The 17,838-nt window shown below is 37.5% G+C and overlaps 1 long non-coding RNA gene across 9 annotated transcripts in view; it reads right to left on the bottom strand.

Moving 5' to 3' along the window:
• Positions 1-17,838, bottom strand: part of LOC109262772 (uncharacterized) — a 67,033-nt gene that overhangs the window by 47,603 nt on the left and 1,592 nt on the right. Inside the window, exon 3 of one of the 9 annotated variants that reach the window (XR_008417040.1) lies at positions 16,637-16,767. The exons of the other annotated variants lie outside the window; for them this stretch is intronic. This is a non-coding gene — a long non-coding RNA (uncharacterized LOC109262772). The remainder of the gene's footprint in view (positions 1-16,636; positions 16,768-17,838) is intronic. 9 annotated transcript variants of the gene reach the window in all.

Raw genomic sequence — 17,838 nt, 5'->3', positions numbered from 1 at the left:
GAGATATTGCTGACTGACCAATACATAAAAAAAAACAGCTAGGCAAAATGAGGAGACAGGGGAATACATACCGAAGAGTAAGACAAACCACAGAAGAAGAGCTAAATGAAATACACATAATACGCTTTATAAAAAAATCAAAATAATGGTCATAAAGATGCTCACTGGACCTGACAAAAGGCATCTGTGACATCGTCAAGTATAATAGCATTCACATTACAGACTGCCAGAAGGAGAAGAGAGAGAGTGAAGGCAGAAAACTCATTTGAAGAAACAACAGCTGAAAACTTCCCCGCTCTGGGGAAGGAAACAAACATCTAGGTCCAGGAAGCAAAAGAGAGTCCCTAACAAGGTGAACCCCAATACGCAGCCAAGAATACTTTACCAGCAAGGATGTCATTCAGAATAAGAGAGATAAAGAGTTTCTCAGACAAAGAAAAACTAAAGGAGTTCATGACTACTAAACCAGCCCTGCAAGAAATATTAAGGGGGACTCTGTGAGTGGGGGAAAAAACCCAAAAGGAACAAAGACTAGAAAAGAGAACATTACCAGAAACACCGACTTTATAGGTAACACAATGGCACTAACCTCGTATCTTTCAATAATCACCCTGAATGTAAATGGACTAAATGCTCCAATCAAAAGACAAGACATAGGGTATCAGAATGGATAACAAAACAAGACCCATCTATATGCTATCTACAGGAGACTCATTTTAGACCTGAAGACATAGGCAGATTGAAAGTGAAGGGATGGAGAACCATCTATCATGCTAATGGATGCCAAAAGAAAGTTGGAGCAGCCATACTTATGTTAGACAAACTAGATTCTAAACCAAAGACTGAAACAAGAGATAAAGAAGGGCACTGCGTCATAATTAAAGAGTCTATCCATCAAGATCTAACAATCGTAAATATTTATGCCCCCAACTTGAAAGCATCCAAATATATAAATCAATCACAAACATAAAGAAACTCATTGACAATAATACCGTAGTATTACAGACACTCATACAGTACTAACACAGAACGTTAACAACACACTCACAGAAATGGACAGATCATCTAAGCAGAAAGTCAACAAGGAAACAATGGCCTTGAATGACACACTGGACCAGATGGGGACTTAACAGATATATTCAGAACAATGCATCCTAAAGCATCAGAATACACATTCTTTTTGAGTGCACATGGAGCATTCTCCAGAACAGATCACATACTGGGTCACAAATCAGCCCTCAACAAGTACAAAAAGACTGAGATTATATCATGCTTATTTTCAGATCACAACGCTATGAAACTTGAAGTGAACTCCAAGGGAAGATTTGGAAAGACCACAAATACTTGGAGATTAAAGAACATCCTAATAACCAGGAAATTAATGAGGAAATAAAAAAGTGCATGGAAGCAAATGAAAATGAAAACTTAATAGTCCAAAACCTCTGGGACACAGCAAAGGCAGTCCTAAGAGGGAAGTATATTGCAACACAGGCCTACCTCAAAAAGCAAGGAAGGTCTCAAATATACAACCTAACCTTACACCTAAAGGAGCTAGAAAAGGAACAGCAAATAAAGCCTAAAGCCAGCAGAAGAAGGGAAATAACAGAGATTAGAGCAGAAATAAATGATACAGAAACAAACAAAAAAACCCCAGTGGAACAGATCAACAAAACTATGAGCTGGTTCTTTGAAAGGATAAAATTGATAAGCCCCTAGCTAGACCTATCCAAAGGAAAAGAGAAAGGACCCAAATAAAATCATGAATGAAAGAAGAGAGATCACAACCAACACCACAGAAATACAGGCAATTATAAGAGAATATTATGAAAAATTATATGCCAACAAACTGTGCAATCTTGAAGAAATGGATAAATTCCAAACTATGAAACTGAAACAGGAAGAAACAGAAAATTTGGACAGACCCATAACCAACAAAGAAATTCAAACAGTAATCAAAAATCTCCCAACAAACAAAAGTCCAGGACCAGATGGCTTCCAGGAGAATTCTACCAGACATTTAAATAAGAGTTAACACCTATTCTTCTCAAACTGTCCCACAAAACAAAAATGGAAGGAAAACTTCCAAACTCATTCTATGAGGTCAGCATCACCTTGATTCCAAAACCAAAGACCCCACTAAAAAGGAGAATTACAGGCCAATATCCCCGATGAACACGGATACAAACATTCTCATTAAGATACTACGAAATCGAATTCAACAGTACATTAAAAGAATTATTCACCACAATCAAGTAGGATTTATTCGTGGGCTGCAGGGTTGGTTCCATATTTGAAAATCAATTAATGTGATACACCACATTAATAAGTGAAAGGATTAAAAACCATATGATCCTCGCAATAGATGCAGAAAAAGCAACTGACAAAATACAGTATCCATTCTTGACAAAAACCCTAACAAAGCAGGGATAGATAGAACATACCCCAACACCTAAAAGGCCATATATGAAAGACTCACAGTTAATATCATCCTCAATAAGGAAAAACAGAGAGCCTTTCCCCCATGGTCAAGAACAAGACAAGGATGTCCACTCTTACCATTACTATTTAACATAGTATTGGAAGTCTTAGCCTCAGCAGTCACATAACAAAAAGAAATAAAAGGCATCCAAATCAGCAAGGAAGAAGTCAAACTTTCACTATCTGCAGATGACATGATACTCTATGTAGAAAGCCTGAAAGACTCCAGCAAAAAATTGCTAGAACTAATACAGGAATTTAGCACAGTTGCAGGATATAAAATCAATGTACAGAAATCTGTTGCATTTCTATACACCAATAATGAAACAGCAGAAAAAGAAGTCAAGGAATTGATCCCATTTGTAATTGCACCAAAAACAATTGGATACCCAGGAATAAATCTAATGAAAGAGGTAAAAGATCTATACCCTAAAAGTTATATAACACTTATGAAAGTAATTAAAGAGGACACCAATAAATGGAAAAGCATTCCATGCTCATGAATTAGAAGAACAAACATTATTAAAATGTCTATACTACCCAAAGCAATCTAAACATTTAATGTAATCCCCATCAAAATACCACTAGCATTTTTCACAGAGCTAGAACAAATAATCCTAAAATTTGTATGAAAACACAAAAGACTCCAAATAGCCAAAGCAATCCTGAAAAAGAAAAACAAACCAGGAGGCATCATGATTCCAGATTTCAGGCTCTTATAAAGCTGTACTCATTAAAACAGTATGGTACTGGCACAAAAACAGACAAGTAGATCAATGGAACAGAACACAAAACCCAGAAATGGACCCACACCTGTAGGGTCAACTAATCTTTGACAAAACAGAAAAAATATCCAGTGGAAAAAAAGACGGTCTCTTCAACAAATGGTCTTCGGGAAACTGGACAGCAACATGCAGAAGAATGAAACTGGACCACTTTCTTACACCATCCACAAAAATAAATTCAAAATGGATGAAAGACCTAAATGTGAAACAGCAAACCATCTCTTAGAGAACACAGGCAGTAACTCCTCTGACTTTGGCTGCAACAACTTTTTACAAGACATGTCGCCAGAGGCAAGGGAAACAAGAACAAAAATGAACTACTGAGACTTCATCAAGATGAAAACCTGCACAGCAAAGGAAACAATCAACAAAACTAAAAGGTAGCCTACAGAATGGGAGAAGATATTTGCAAATGACATATGTGATACAGGGTTAGTATCCAAAACTTATAAAGAACTTAATAAAACTCAACACCCAAAAAACAAATAACCCAGTTAAGAAGTGGATAGAAGACATGAATACACACTTTTCCAAAGAAGACATCCAGATGGCTAACAGACACGTGAAAAGATGCTCAACATCACTCACCATCAGGGAAATACAAATCAAAACCACAATGAGTTACCACCTCACGCCTCTCAGAATAGCTAACATTAACAACACAAGAAACAACAGGTGTTGGTGAGGGTGCTAAGAATGGGGAACCCTCTTGCACTCTGGTGGGAATGCAAACTGGTGCAGCCACTCTGGAAAACAATATGGAGGTTCCTCTAAAAGTTAAAAATAGAACCATCCTACAACCCAGCAATTACACTACTAGGTATTTATCCAAAGGATACAAAGGTACAGATTTGAAGGGTTTCATGCACCTCAATGCTTACAGCAGCATTATCAACAATAGCCAAACTATGGAGACAGCCCTAATGTCCAACGACTGATGAATGGATAAAGATGTAGCATACACACACACACACACACACACACACACACACACACAGAAGAGTGTGTGAACAACTCAGCCATCAAAAAGAAAGAAATCTTGCCATCTGCAACAACCTGGATGGAGCTAGAGTGTGTTATGCTAAGCAAAGTCAGTCAGAGAAAGACAAATACCATATGATTTCACCCATATGTGGGACTTAAGAAACAAAACAGATAAATATACAGGAGGGGGGAAAAAGAGGGAATGAAACAAACCAGAGACTCTTAAGGATAGAGAACAACCTGAGGATTGAGGGAGGGAGATAGCCAGGGTATGGACTAGATGGGTGACAGGTATTAAGGAGGGCACTTGTTATGATGAGCACTGGGTGTTGTATGTAAGTGATGAATCACTTAATTCTACTCCTGAAACCAATATTGCACTTTATGTTAACTACGTACAATTTAAATAAAAATCTGAGAAGAAAAAATAATAGGGGCGCCTGGGTCGCCCAGTTGGTTGTGATCCCAGGGTCGTGGGACTGAGCCCCACGTCAGGCTCTGTGCTGAGTGTGGAGCCTGCTTGAGATATTCACTCATTCATTCTCTCTCTCTCTCTTCCTTTCCTCCCTCCCTCCCTCCCCCCCACCTCTTTCTCCCTGCTCATGCTCTCTAATAAAAAAATTTAAAAATCTCAAATATTCACAGAAAAAAGAAAAGCAATGACTATAGCAAGCAACAAAGAACACTACATAATAATAAAAGGATCAATCCTATGCACCCAACACAGGAACAATTAATAGACACAAGGGGAGAAATTAACAGTAATACAATAATAATAGGGGACTTTGACACCCCACTTACATCAATGGCTAGATCACCCAGGCAGAAAATCAATGAGGAAACAGTACCTTGAACAATAAATTATTAGGAAAAAGCTTCATCAATGAGGTGAAGAACTTGTCCTTCAAAACCTATAAAACACTGATGGAAGAAACTGAAGATGACACAAGTGGAAAGATATACCATGTTCATGGATTAGAAGAATGAATGTTGTTAAATGTCCATACTACCTAAAGCAATCTACAGATTCAGTGCTATCCCTATCAAAACACTAATAGCATTTTCCACAGAACCAAAACAAATAATCCTAAAATTTGCATGGAATCACAAAAGACCTCAAATAGCCAAAGCAATCTTGAGAAAGAAGAACAAAGCTGGAGGTATCACAATTCCAAATTTTAAGATATACTACAAAGCTGTAGTAATCAAAACAATATAGTACTGACATAAATACAGACACATAGTTCAGTGGAACAGGACAGAGAGCCCAGAAATAAATCCACACTTAAACAGTCGTTTTATCTATGACAAAAGAGGCAAGAATATAAAATGAGGAAAAGACAGTTGTTTCAAGAAATGGTATTGGGAAAACTGGACAGCTATATGCAAAAGAATGAAACTGGACCACTTTATTACATCATACAGAAAAATAAACAGAATGGATTAAAGACCTAAATGTGAGACCTGAAGCCATAAAAATCTAAAAGAAAACATAAGGAGTAATGTCATGGAATTTGGCTTCAGCACCATATATATGGATCTGTTTTCTCAGGCAGGGGAAACAAAAGGAAAAATAAACTCTTGGGACTACATCAAAATAAAAAGCTTTTGCATAGTGAAAGAAACCCATCAACAAAACAAGGTTTTCTCCCTAGTGAATGGGAGAAGATATTTGCAAATGATACCTCCAATAAGGGGTTAATATGTAAAGAACTCATACAGCTCAACACCAAAAAAATACAAATAATCCAATTAAAAATGAGCAGACCACCTGAGTAGACATTTTTCTAAAGAAGACCTACAGATCACCGACAGACACATGAAAAGATATTCATCATCACTAATCATCAGGGAGATACAAATCAAAACCACAATGATACATCACCTCACACCTGTTACAATGTCCAGTACCCAAAAGACAAGAAATAACAAGCGTTGGTGAGGGTTCTGTGGTGAAAACAGAACATTGTGCACTGTTGGTGACAACGTAAATTGGTGCAGCTACTGTGGAAAACAATATGGCAGTTCCTCAAGAAATTAAAAACAGAAATACCAAATGATCCAGTAATTCCACTACTGGGTATTTACCCACCAAAATGAAAACACTAATTCAAAAGATATATGCCCTTCTATGTTCCTTACCGCATTATGTACAATAGCCAAGATATGGAAGCAACTGAAGTGTCCATCAGTGGATGAATAAAGAAGATGTGGCATACACACACACACACACACACACACACACACACACACACACAGAATGTTACTTGGCCATAAAAAAGAATCAGATATTGCCATCTGCAAAAACCTGGATGGACCTAGAGGATATTATGCTAAGTGAAATAAGTCAGACAGAGAAAGACAAATACCACATGGTTTCACTTTTATTTGGAATCTAAAAAACAAAACAAACAGACTCTTAAGTACAGAGAACAAACTGGCCATTGTTAGAAGGGAGGCGAGTAGAGGGATGGAAAAATAAAGAGGACTGGAAGTACAAACTTCCAGTTGTAAGATAAGTAAGCCATAGAAATGAAAAGTGCAGCAAAGGGAATATCATCAATGATACTGTAATAATGTGTGGTTATTACACTTATCATGATGAGCAATGAGTAATGCACAGAACTGTGGAATCAATATGTTGTACACTTGAAACTAATTGTCAATTATGTTTCAATAAAACAATTAAGTCTTAAAAGAAAAGTATAATCGGGGCACCTGGGTGACTCAGTCGGTTAAGTGGGCGACTTCGGCTCGGGTCATGATCTCATGGTTCGTGAGTTCAAGCCCCGTGTCAGGCTCTGTGCTGACAGCTCAGAGCCCGGAGCCTGCTTCGGATTCTGTGTGCCCCCCCTCTCTCTGACCCTTCTCTGCTCGTGCTCTGTGTCTTTCTCTCTCTCTCAAAAATAAACATAAAAATTTAGGGGCGCCTGGGTGGCTCAGTCGGTTGAGCGGCCGACTTCGGCTCAGGTCATGATCTCACAGTCCGTGAGTTCAAGCCCCGCGTCGGGCTCTGTGCTGACAGCTCGGAGCCTGGAGCCTGTTTCAGATTCTGTGTCTCCCTCTCTCTGACCCTCCCCCGTTCACACTCTGTCTCTCTCTGTCTCAAAAATAAATAAACGTAGGGGCGCCTGGGTGGCTCAGTCGGTTGAGCGGCCGGCTTCGGCTCAGGTCATGATCTCACCGTCCGTGAGTTCGAGCCCCACGTCGGGCTCTGTGCTGACAGCTCAGGGCCTGGAGCCTGTTTCAGATTCTGTGTCTCCCTCTCTCTGACCCTCCCCCATTCATGCTCTGTCTCTCTCTGTCTGAAAAATAAATAAACGTTAAAAAAAAAAAAAAAAAAATATAAATAAATAAATAAACGTTAAAAAAAAATTTAAAAGGAAAAAAAGTAAAGTATAATAAAGATCACAAAAAAAGAAATCTTTCCTATTCACAATAGCATCATAAACAATAAAATACTTAGGAATAAATTTAACCTAGGAGGTGAGAAGTTTTGCACAACAAAAACTATAAGACTTCTGAAAAAAAAATCTAAAAAGACACAAACAAATGGAAAGACAGCCCGTGTTCATGTATTGGAAGAATTAATATTGTTAAAAAGTCTATACAACTCAGAACTATCTGCAGATTCCACAGAATCCCCATCAAATACTAATGGCATTCTTCACAGAAACAGAAAACAAAACAAAACAAAAAAAAAACAACTGTAAAGTTTGTACAGAACCACAAAAGACTCCAAATAGCTAATGAACAAAACTAGAGGTATTGCACTTCCTGATTTCAACTATACTACCAAACTATAGTATTAAAAACAGTATGGTACTGGCACAAAACAGATACACTGACAAACAGAATGGAGAGCCCAAAATTAACCTTTGCTTATACATTTAACAATATACATTTAGACTAACATTTGACAAGGTGGCTAATAGCACCAAATGGGGAAGAGACAGTCTCTTCAACAAATGTTGAGAAAACTGGATAAACAGATGCAGAACAATGAAACTGGACACCTATCTTACACCACTCACAAAAATTCATGCAAAATAGATTACAGACTTGACCTTAAGAACTGATACTATAAACCTCCTCCTAGGGAAGAAGCTCCTTGAGACTGGTTTTGGCAATGATTTTTGGATATGATATCAAACAACAAAAGCAAAAATCAACAGAAGGGATTACATCAAACTTAATGAATAACGTGGGTGTCTGGGTGGCTGAGTCAGTTAAACGTCTAACTCTTGATATTGGCTCAGGTCATGATCTCACGGTTCATGAGTTTGAGCCCTGCATCAGGCTCTGCACTGACAGTGTGGAGCCTGCTTGGGATTCTGTCTCCCTTTCTCTCTGCCCCTCCTTTGCTTGCTCTCAATCTTTCTCTCAAAATAAGTAAAAAAAACTTTTGAACAACAACAACAACAACATAACAATACAAAAGGCAACCATTTCCCAAAAAATGGAAGAAAATTTTTGCAAACCGTACATCAGATGAAGGGTTAATATCCAAAATATATAGAGAATTCATACAACTCAGTAAGAGAAAAACAGGGGCGCCTGGGTGGCTCAGTCGGTTGAGCGTCCGACTTCAGCTCAGGTCACGATCTCGCGCTCCGTGAGTTCGAGCCCCGCGTCAGGCTCTGGGCTGATGGCTCAGAGCCTGGAGCCTGCTTCGGATTCTGTGTCTCCCTCTCTCTCTGCCCCTCCCCCGTTCGTGCTCTGTCTCTGTCTCAAAAATAAATAAATGTTAAAAAAAAAAAAAAATTAAAAAAAAAAAAAAGAGAAAAACAATCTGATTTAAAACTGGGAAGAATAACTAAATGGACATTTTTCCAAAGAAGACATACAGATTGCCACCAGGTATACGAAAAGATGCTCAACATCACTAATCATCAGGGAAATGCAAAAGAAACAGCAGTGAGATATCGCCTCACAGCTGTTGGAACAGCCATCGTCAAGAAGACAAGAATAACAAGTGCTAGCAAGGATGTGGAAAGAAGGGAAGCCTTGTGCACCGTTGGTAGGAATGGAAAGTGGTCCAGGCACTACGGACACAGATGGAGGTTCCCCAAAAAATTAAAATTAGAACTACCATAGGATTCAGACTTCTATGTATTTACCTGAAGAAAATCAAACACTAACTTGAAAAGACATCTGCACCCCTATGTTCGCTGCAGCACTATTTACAACAGCCAAGATAAGGACACAGCTGAGGTGCCCATCAGTAGAGGAATGGATTAAAAAATGTGGTATATACAGACACACGCTGGAATATTAGCCACGAGAAAGGAGGACATCCTGCCATTTGCCACATGGATGGACCTTGAACACATTATACTAAGTGAGGCAAGCCAAAGGCAAATACTGTATGATATCACTTACACGTGGAATTTTAAAAAGCCAAACTTGTAAAAATAGAGAATAAAATGGTGGCTATCAACGGATGGGGCTGGGGACACAAGACAGACGCTCTGAAGGGTACACACTTAAAACACTGTAGTAAATAAGTCCTAGGGATCTAACACACAGTACACTGACTACAGACAATTATATTGTATTACAAACACCAGACACCCTAAGACACTAGAATTTAATTATTCTAAGTACTATAAAGAAACGATAATTATGTCATATGACAGAGATGCTAATTATTGCCAAAATGGTAATCATATTCCAATATACAAATCCATCAAATTATACACATGGTGTTATACGCTCTAAGTTTACATAATATTACATGTCAAATACATTTCAATAGAAAAAAATGAACAGAATTCTTGGAATTGTAAAAATGAAACAGCAGTAGAAAATATAAAGTAATTTGACATTAAATTGATAATGTCTTTTTTGTGTGACAACTGTAATATCCACGTATTAAATATGCTCTTCTAGACACTTAACTAAAAAACATGGCTTGGAGACAACATAAATTAGAAAAAGTAACACTGAAAAACATGGTGAAATCGACATTCTTACCTAGGCAAACATACATTTTTCCCTGATTAAATTAGGATTTCTTTGGAGGTTGATTTTTTTTTTTTTTTTTACCACAATGCTAGTTTAATCTATTTTTTTAAATTAATAGTGAAAGTGTAATATTAACCCACAAAACCCACTTATTTGTCACTAATAGTGGTGAGCAATGTCATAGCTGTGTTTCTAGAATGCTCCAGAGCACTAAAGTTTAATCGTATTTCAGTAGATGTTACTGGATTTAACCTTTCCATTTCTTATTTTTATTTTTTTAAATTGGCATACTGCTTAGCCTTTTTTTTTTTTTCTTTTATGTTTATTTATTTATTTTGAGAGACAGGGAGAGAGAGAATCCCAAGCAGGCTCCATGCTGCCAAGCGCAGAGCCTGAGGCATGGCTCCAACTCATGAACCCTGCAATCATGACCTGAGCTGAAACCAAGAGTGGACGCTTAACCGACTGAGTCACTCAGGTGCCCCCCCGCTTAGTCTTTTGAAAATACATCTTAACAGGATGTTTGTACTATGATAGGGGGATGAGGGATAGAATTTGTTTAAAGTAAAAGTATGATGTTGAATCCACAACTACACATAATAAAGGGAAACGTATGGGCAACTGATGTCTTGCTCTCAACCTTTATGAAGACTAACTGGTTAACTGGGTGCTCAGTAGCTGACATCCTGACCAGGTGTTATCGATATTGTACAGGTGAAGAAACAGATCGAGAGGATTAATGACTTGCTCAAGGACCCCAACAGCATAAATGGTGGAAATCATATTTAAACCCAAGCCTGAGCCTGGCATCAAAGCGCTTAACCAGTTTGTTAATGACTGTGTCTCATCTTTAAAGTTTAAATAAAAATTCCTTAGCCCTAGATACTTTTAGATGAAAATTTTATTTTGTTTGAAGTTCTATGCCCACTGTGGAGTCTGAACTCAGGACCCCAAGATCAAGAGCTGCATGCTCTACCAACTAAGCCAGGTACCCCTTAATTGATAATTTTTGATGTTTTGCAAAACAGGAAAGTTTTGTACTTTCTTACTGATTTCTATGACTTTAAATACAGCCTTTGGGTACTTTGGGCCTTATATCTTCTCCTAATGTGACATTTTTTCCATTTTGGTTATGGTGACTTTATTTTTATTTGAATTCAAATTAGTTACCATATAGTGTAGTATTGGTTTCAGGAATATAATTTAGTGATTCATCACTTATGTACAACAACCAGTGCTCCTCATAAGGGCCCTCCTTAATGCCCATCATCCATTTAGCCCATCCATCCCCCACCTTCCTTCCAGCAACCCTCAGTTTTTTCTCTATAGTTAAGAGTCTCTTACGGTTTGCCTCCCTCTCTATTCTTATCTTTTCCTTCCCTTACCCTATGTTCTTCTGTTTTGTTCCTTAAATTCCACATATGAGTGAAACCATACAATATTTGTCTTTCTCTGTTTGACTTATTTCACTTAGCATAATACATTCTAGTTCCATCCATGTTGTTGCATATGGCAAGATTTCATTCTTTTTGATCGCCAAGTAATAGTCCACTGTGTGTGTGTGTGTGTGTGTGTGTGTGTGTGTGTGTGTCTTCTATATACCATATCTTCTTTATCCATTCATCAGTTGATGGACATTTAGGCTCTTTCCATAATCTGGCTATTCTTGATAGTGCTACTGTAAACATTGGGATGCATGTGCCCCTTCAAATCAATTCAGCAAAGTCACAGTATATAAAATCAACACACAGAAATCTGTTGCATTTCTATGCATCAATAATGAAGCAGCAGAAAGAGAAATCAAGGAATCAGTCCCATTTACAACTGTAACAAAAACCTTAAGATACCCAGGAATAAACCTAACCAAAGAGGTAAAAAAAAAAAAATCTGTACGCTGAAAACTATAGAATGCTTATGAAAGAAACTGAAGAGGACACAAAGACATGAAAAAGCATTCCATGTTCATGGACTGGAAGAATATTGTTAAAATGTGTATACTACCCAAAACAATCTACACATTCAGTGCAATCCATATCAAAATAACACCAGCATTTTTCAGAGTGCTAGAACAAACAATTCTAAAACTTGTATGGAACCAGAAAAGACCCCGATTAGCCAAAGTAATGTTGCAAAACAAAACCAAAGCTGGAGGCATTATAAATCCGAACTTCAAGCTGTATTACAAAGCTGTAGTCATCAAGACAGTGTGGTACTGTCACAAAAACAGACACATAGATCAACGGAACAAAATAGAGAACACAGAAATGGACCCACAAATATGTGGCCAACTTATCTTCAACAAAGCAGGGAAGAATATCTAATGGAAAAAAGACAATCTCTTCAGCAAATGGTGTTAGGAAAACTGGACAGTGACACGCAATATGATGAAACTGGACAACTCTCTTGCACCATACGCAAAAGTAAATTCAAAATGGATAAGAGACCTAACGTGAGACAGGAAACCATCAAAATCCTAGAGGAGAAAACAGGCAGCAACCTCTTTAACCTCAGCCACAGCAACTTCTAAACAGTCATGTCTCCAGAGTCAAGGGAAACAAAAGCAAAAATGAACTACTGGGGCCTCATCAAGGTGTTTTTAAAAATAAAGTTAATTTTTGGGAATGCAAGCTGGTGCAGCCACTCTGGAAAACAGTACGGAGGTTCCTCAAAAAACTAAAAATAGAACTACCCTACGACCCAGCAATTGCACTACTAGGCATTTATCCAAGGGATACAGATGTGCTGTTTCGAATGGACACGTGCACCCCCATGTTTATAGCAGCACTATCAACAATAGCCAAAGCATGGAAAGAGCCCAAATGTCCATCAATGGATGAATAGATAAATAAGATGTGGTGCATACATATGATGGAGTATTACTTGGCAATCAAAAAGAATGAAATCTTGCCATTTGCAACTACATGGATGGAACTAGAGGGTATCATGCTAAGCAAAATTAGAGAAAGACAAATATATGACTTCACTCATATGAGGACTTTAAGAGACAAAACAGATGAACATAAGGGAAGGGAAGCAAATATAAAAGCAGGGAGGGGAACAAAACATAAGAGACTTAACTATGGAGAACAAACAGAGGGTAACTGGAAGGGTTGTGGGGGGGGGATGGGCTAAATGGGTAGGGGCATTAAGGAATCTACTCCTGAAATCACTGTTGCACTATATGCTAACTAATTTGGATGTAAATTTAAAAAAATAAAAATAAAAAATAAAGTTAATTTTTAGAATTATTTTAGTTTTATCAAAATATTTTGAGCATAGAGAGTTCCACATACCTCAGGCCAGTTTCTCCTTTTAACATATCAATATATTTGTTACAATTAGTAAACCAATACTGATATACTGTTATTAACTAAAGTCCATATTTTATTTAGAATTCTTTAGTTTTTATCTAATGACTTGTGTCCTTCCCAGGATCCCATCTAGGAAACCGTATCACATTTAGTCATTATGTTCCCTCAGGCTCTTAAGTATGATAGTTTTTCAGACGTTTGGTTATGGTTTCTTTGGCTTATAGTTTTCAATTTTAATGCAATCAAATATATGAATCTTTTCCTTTATGTTCTGTGCCTTAAGAAACCTTTCATATACACTTAATAATAATAAACTCCCATTTTCCTCTAAAATTTTAGACTTTTCCTTTTCATATTATGTATGATAAGGACAAAATTAAAAAAATTGTTTCCCCATTTCCATGTGGATAGAAAACCAACTGTCCCAGTACTATGTTTTTTGAAAAGGTACTCTTCCCTCTGTCCACCCCCTCCCTATCTATAAAGCCGTACCTCTGACTTACCAGGGTCCCATACGTATGAGAGTGGATTTTTGGATTCTCTGTTATATTGGTCTATTTGTCTATTTGTTATGTCAGTAACACAGTTTTAATTCATCCAGCATGTATTTACTGGAGTGTCTCCTATGTGCCAGACTCTGTTTTAGGCATAAGAAATGCAGTGGCAAACCAAAGTTTGTGTCCTTCATGGAATTTACATGTAAGCAAAGCCTGTTATATTTTAGAAAACTGTCTTCATTATTATTGGTCCTTGATCCTTCCATGAAAATTTAAGGTCAACTTGTCAAATTTCACCAGAACCCCTAATGGAATATTGACTGAAATTATACAATTTGGAGAGAATTACCCATTTAAAAATCTTTCCATCTGTGAATATGGTATATCACTCCATTTAGGTTGCCTTTGATGTTCCATAAAGTTTTGCAATTTTTAAGGGGTGCCTGAGTGGCTCAGTCAGTGGGCATCCGACTCTTGACTTTGGCTCAGGTCACGATCTCATGGTTGGTGACACTGAGCTCAGCACTGGGCTCTGTGCTGAGGGTGCAGAGCCTAGTTGGGATTCTCTCTCTCTCTCGATCTGCCCCTTCCCCGCTCTCACTCCGTCTCTCTCAAAATAAATAAACTTAAGAAAATTTTAAATAATGGTCATGCATATCTTATTAGATTTACTCCTAGAAACAAAATGATTTTTGTTGCTATTGCATAAGGTGTATTTTTTTAATACTACATTTTGTAATTGAGTTTGGCAGATCACAGAAATGCTGCTATCTTTTGTGTATTAATCTTGAATCTAGCTGCCTTACTGAACTACTTATTACGTTGTTTTGCCTATGGATAAATAAATGGATAAATAATCATATTACCTATGAATAAAGAGAGTTTATAACTCTCCAATTTAATAATCTTTTTGTTTCTTGTCTTATGGAGATAGCTAAACTCTAAAATAGTAATTGAAGCAGAAGAAGAGAAGGGAGATATCCTTATTTGTGCCTGATTTTAAAGAGTAGGTTTTAAAATTTCACCATTAGGTATGATGTTTGTGGGGCATCTTGGTGCTCAGTTGGTTGAGCATCCTACTTCAGCTCAGGTCATGATCTCACACTTTAGGAGTTTGAGCCCTGAGTCAGGCTCTCTGCTGTCAGCACAGAGCCCGCTTCAGATCCTCTGTCTCCCTCTCTCTGCTCCTCCCCCACTTATGCTCTCTCTCTCAGTCTCTCAAAGGAAAAAAAAAAGCAAAAAAAAAAGTATGATATTTGCCATAGATTTTTAGTAGATACCTTATCAGGCTAAGGAAGTTACCTTCTCTTCCAATTTTCTAAGAGTCAACGTGAATAGTTACTTAATTTTATCAAGTGGTTTTTTTGAAGCTATAAGAATTTCATATAGATCTTCCTCTTTAACTCGTTAGTGAATTATTTTTAATAGATTTTATGTTGAGCTATCCTGTTTAGTCACGATATACCATATTTTCATACACAGTACTGCACTCAGTTCATTAATCCTTAATTTTTTTTCCAGCTTTACTGACATAATTGACATTCACATTTTATTTTGGATTTTTGTGTTTACATTTACAAGTGAGAAGAACTTATAATTTACCTTTTATATACTCTAACATTCAGGTTTTGCTGCTACAATTATAAAACAATTAGGGGATACAAAATATTGATTTAAAAGGTTTCTAATTAATATAGTTCAACAAAGTGATATTTGTTTTACTTTGTGTTGATGTATCATATTTACCAGATCAGTTGTGTTTTGTTTTTTTTGTTTTTTGTTTTTTTTTTTTTTGAAGTACACTGGAGATGGGGTGGAGGGGTGGGGTGTGACTGTGTTTTGGACTGATCCATTCTGACTTTGGAAAGGTTTGAATTTTTCTTTTTTGTTTGAATTTTTCAATAGCTTTAAAATGTATTCCTTTTCCACCCAATTCCACTATAAGTGCTTCTCAGATTTGGATGAAAACTCATAATAACTTTTATTTTCAGAAAGCTTGATATTTTTTAAGCTCTTTTAAAAGTTTGGAATATTAAGATATGTTCATATTTGTGGCTAAGAGTGATCCAAGTGGGTCCCTAAACTGAGGGATTCCCTTAAAAAAATTTTTTTTTAATATTTATTTTTGAGAGAGAGAGGCATCACAAGCAGGGAAGGGCTGAGAGTGAGGGAGGGAGACACAGAATCCAAGGCAAGCTCCAGGCTCTGAGCTGTCAGCACTGAACCCAACATGGGGCTCGAATTCAGGAACCGCGAAATCATGATCTGAGCCGAAGTTGCACGCTTAACTGAGCCACCCAGGTGCCCCCTAAACTGGGGGATTCCAATGGAGATGTTTGGTCAGGGATGATTATGAAATAATGACATTGACTACACCACCTTTCTAGGAAACTGCGTGAATTCCGAGAGGGAAATAGTTGATGGAAAATGTAAAGATAATCATTTTTGATAGGAGGAATTACATTTAGGTTTCATATCATGTAGTAAAACAATATGTACACGTTTTAGACAATTCAAAGTATCGAAAATTTAAAAAACATCAAAAATAAAGAAGTTAAGATCCTGATGAAAAGAAATGAAAGATGGCACAAATAAATAGATATTTTGGGGGCACTTGGGTGGCTCAGTAGATTGAGTGCCCGGTTCTTGATTTCAGCTTGGGTCATGGTCCCAGGGTCATGGATCGGGCCCATCATGCTCCGTGCTGAGCATGGAGCCTGCTTGGGTCGGTCTCTCTCTCTCTCTCTCTCTCTCTCAAAATAAAAAAAGAAAAGAAGGATATTTTGTGGTCATGAATCAGAAGAATTGTTAAACTGTTAAATTCATATTATCAAAACGTGCATACTACTCAAAGCAATCTACAGATTCAAAACAATCTCCATTGAAATTCCAATGGCATTTTTCACAGAGATAGAACAATCCCCAAATTCGTATGGAACTACAACAGACCCTGAATCGCCAAAGCAATCTTGAGAAAGAATAAAGCTGGAGACTTCATGCTCCCTGATTTCAAACCATAAAACTACAGTTACCAAACAGACGTTGACATTAAAACAGGCACACAGATCAATGGTACAGAAATAAAGCCATTCATATATGCTCAATTAATTTATGACAAAAGAATATACACTCAGGAAAGGACAGTGACCTTAATGAATGGTGTTGGGAAAACTGGACAGCCACATGCAAAAGAATGAACATGGACCACTAGCTTAAACTTTACACAAAAATTAATTCAAAATGGGTTAAAGACTTGCCTGCAACATAAAACTCCTAGAAGAAAACATAGGCAGTAAACCACCTGACACTGATCTTGGCAATGATTTTTTTGCACCTGACTCCAAAAGCCAAGGCAAAAAAGCTAAAGTAAACAAGTGGGACTACATCAAACTAAAAACTTCTGCATAGCAAAGGAAATCATCAACAAATTGAAAAGGCAACCTACTGAATAGGAGAAAAATTTATAGTGATGCCTGGATGGCTCGGTCGGTTAAGCGTCCAACTTCAGCTCAAGTCATGATCTCGTGGTGAGTTCTAGCCCTGCGTCGGGCTTTGTGCTGACAGCACAGAGCCGGGAGCCTGCTTCGGATTCTGTGTCTCCCTCTCTCTCTGCCCCTGCCCCGCTCGTACTCTGGTTCTCTCTTTCTCAAAAACAAATAAACATTGAACTCATACAACTCCGTATAAAGAAAAATCCCATTAAAAATAGGCAAAAGATCTGAATAGACATTTTTCAAAGGCATGCAATGGCCAAAAAAGCACATGAAAAGATACTCAACAATACCAATCATCGGGGAAATGCAAATTAAAACCACA

This window comes from Panthera pardus, unplaced genomic scaffold (genome assembly GCF_024362965.1).
Source record: "Panthera pardus isolate Hobbes unplaced genomic scaffold, ASM2436296v1 HiC_scaffold_24, whole genome shotgun sequence".
Taxonomy (NCBI): Eukaryota; Metazoa; Chordata; class Mammalia; order Carnivora; family Felidae; genus Panthera; species Panthera pardus.
This window is presented reverse-complemented; position numbering and strand designations above follow the sequence as displayed.